This window comes from Papaver somniferum, chromosome 8 (genome assembly GCF_003573695.1).
Source record: "Papaver somniferum cultivar HN1 chromosome 8, ASM357369v1, whole genome shotgun sequence".
Classification (NCBI taxonomy): Eukaryota; Viridiplantae; Streptophyta; class Magnoliopsida; order Ranunculales; family Papaveraceae; genus Papaver; species Papaver somniferum.
Genome location: NC_039365.1, coordinates 111792229 through 111795632, shown reverse-complemented (window position 1 = coordinate 111795632; position 3404 = coordinate 111792229). Strand labels below are relative to the sequence as shown.

The 3404-nt window shown below is 34.3% G+C and overlaps 1 long non-coding RNA gene across 1 annotated transcript; it reads right to left on the bottom strand.

Annotated features, from left to right (window-relative positions):
* Nucleotides 1-1065: 1065 nt before the first annotated feature.
* On the bottom strand, nucleotides 1066-2907 carry LOC113302559. The gene is made up of 4 exons (XR_003336943.1): nucleotides 2755-2907; nucleotides 1883-2334; nucleotides 1596-1788; nucleotides 1066-1402 (listed from the first exon to the last, which is right to left on the bottom strand). It is a non-coding gene; the product is annotated as an uncharacterized LOC113302559 (long non-coding RNA).
* Nucleotides 2908-3404: the final 497 nt, after the last annotated feature.

Sequence of the window (3404 nt, the reverse complement as noted above, 5' to 3'; positions counted from 1 at the left end):
TAGTTATTTTTTAGATTTTGTGAATTAATTATCCAACAAATAATTGACAAGTGTATCGAATTAAATATGGATACATCTACTACTGGGATTCATACCTTTTATTTAGGTCTCCACATGGGATTCATATCCATATTCCATTGGAGATGCTCTAAAACCCATATAAATTTTTTAATTTAAGAGATTTGGTATCTACGCCTATATAACTTTTTTTTTTTTTGAAATCACATTTCAATTCATTCAAATCAAAATAGTGATTACATGATTGCTTATATTATCAAAAACACCAAAATACAAGATAATCAAAACCCAAATACAAATGATGACACCAATTGCAAATACATCGCGAAGAGAAAGAGCCTTGCACCGCAAAGATATCCAATTTTTGTACCAGTAGTATTGACAAGTGATGGTGTGAACCGGAATCAACTCTGACCACTTGAAATAATTATCTTCTTCAATAAGAGATGCTCCAAATAAAATGGAGTAATTTTCCCAAAATCTTGTAGATCCAAACGAATTCGGATGCCCTAAATCCCTCTTATTGAAGATGAATCCAAAGCGAATCCGAGCAGAATCATTGATGTTCTTGATGAATCGAGAATAACAAGCCAAGAAACACCATGGAGATTTGAGAGAATCTCTAATAGAGCGAAGAGAATATCGCCCAAATAGCGAAGAAATGTGTCCATAGACACCATAAACAACAAAAACAAAACCTAAAACTACAAATTACACTACTTTTATTCATAAAAAAATAGAAAATCCTTGCTCAGATCTAGCCCAAAGGGACTAAATCTGAGCAAGAAGAAGAAGTTCTAGAGTTTTTTTTCTTTTTTTTTTCTTAGGAGAGAGAGGAAAAAAGAAGGAAAAATGTTAGGTAAGGAGTGGTTCCTGCGCCTATATCACTTGACAGCAAGAATAATTATTATCTATTAAGGTATAATCGTAAAAAAAAAATACTTAATAATAGTTTCTTTTTGAACTAAATTTTGCTTGTACAGAAAAAAAAGGGTTTTTTGACTATATGTACCTCTCCATAATTTTAATTACAAATATGTTCCTCCTTTAAACAGAATTACAAATATGTTCCTCTTACAAGATTTTCCATCCAAATTTTTCAAATAAAAAAAAACGTTGCACACGTCACATGTATTTACACCCAAAAATAGACAAACCTGCCCTTGACATCTAACTCTAGGTAGTTAACTGCACTAGCCTACGTGGCATCTTGTACAAGTGGCAACATGTCCATGTCATCTTTGCAACTTCCACCTGGCAGATTACCATGACGTGGCAAGTTGTACACATCATCAAAGTCATCCAAATATGACCGTTCATCCCAAACATGACCTTTGAACGGTCATATTATGTTTTGTCTGCTATAAAACCACCATCCATTTATCTGCAGCAGATAAAAATCCCATAAAAATCTAAACAATCATCTACAATGGATGGAATTATGCAAAAGTTCAATATGAGTAGCATGGTGGAGGTATCTAGTAGTAGCAGTTCTAACAATGTATGTTCAATGTGTGAAATAGATAATAATCCACCAATTCAGTGTCCATGGATCTACTCTAGGTGCAAGAATGTACCTTGTAATGGTGTTAGGAGAATGTTGTTGTCTCAAACTCCTGAGCATCCTAGTGAGAAGTTCTTCAACTGATCCATCTGCAACTATTTTGAATAGTTTGTAGATGCAATATATGTTGTTAAAGCTTTGGATGTTCAGCTTCCTGCCAATAAGTGTTTCTTTGCTTGTGGTGACATAAACCACCAGTTCAATGCCTGTCTACTCCAAAATCAACCTTGTAAGAAGAAATGCAGTGGAAAATACATGCTAAAAGTATGTAGAAATAAACACAACCACCATTTATGTTACCTGCAATGCAACAACATCCAATGTCAAGACTTCCAGTGGGTCTGTGATGCTGTTTTCCTTGCTGCCAAATCCAAGGAAAGATCTGCTAAGTTGAAGATGGCTGACCTGTGTAAGCAATTACAAAAGAATCTACAAATGTAATGAAAGCGTTAAACAAGAAGTAATATAATGTAACTACTTATATATATAACTGATCCAAAAGAAAGTGTTGAACACCATTATCCTTCCACATGTTAAAGTACTCATTATCATTTGTAATTAGTTCTGGCACATTATCTGGAGAAAACCAAAACTTAATCATCTTTGTTTCTCTGATTTGCATCTCCCATGTAATAAGTTCAATCAACCAATCAAGACCACCAAACTTCATATCCACATCATTATAAACAGTCCATCTATTGGTGCTGAATAGTTCAACCCTTAAGCTCCTTCTAGGGTACCTAAGAAATCTTCTGCACATACCACAAACAAAACCATACAAACAGTTCAATAACCATTCTCATAGGGATTTTTCATAAAGCATATGCAACATTTACCATTCAACAACAGTCATACATAGAGAAATTTAAAAAACCCCAAATTTCAAAATTAGGGTTTCTGAAAAATCCCCTAATTTCAAAATTAGGTTTTCAAAAATAAAATTCATGTGTAGATCGATCTTACCCCAACACTAACACTGCAGCAACTGTTAGACAATCAAAAAAATCATAAACCCTAAAACTACAGAAACAGTTCAACAAACATAAAAACCCTAAAACTACACTTTGAATAAATAAGTTATTCAAGCAAAACTTAAAAAGTAGCAGCAGCAGAATATTTTCGAGAGATTAACAAATACCCTGACGGCTCTTAATCCAGCAGAAACTTCTTACCTCATTTTGCTCGAATCAGAATCACTTTCATCACCACTCATCTTGATAGAACTTCTTACTTCAGTGGAGTACAGATAATCAGTTATTCATCAACAAATCTTGACGAGAAGAAGAGAGGGAAGAAAAATGGGTCTTGAAGAGAAGAAGAGAGGGAAGAAAAATGGGTCCGAGAGAATACAGCGGCGGAAAATGAAAACCCTCTCGAGAATTTTAGGGTTTTGGTTTCTAATATACCATACCCTAGACATGTGTGCACGTGTGTGATCTAATATCTGTTAGATCATTCTCGAGATGCAACGACAACAAGATTTCAGATTAACCCGAGGTTATTTACGAAATTCCTTTATTTTTGGGGACAAATTGGTAATTCACTATATTTTTTGATGATATTTGGTTTGACCCGAGTGATCAGACGGCGGGTTAACACCATTTGGACGGAAAATCCTCTAAAAGGGATACATTTCTAATTTTGTTTCATAGAGGTACATCTTTGTAATTAAAGCATTAGCAGAGGGACACCTCTCTTTAATTCCAAAAAAAAAATAATAATATTTTAATGGACACTGTTTGCACGTCGATTTAACGTGTTCAAAGGATTACTTTTGTTATATGTGAGCCACGTAGAGATAAATAGGCGCTGGTGTGGTATG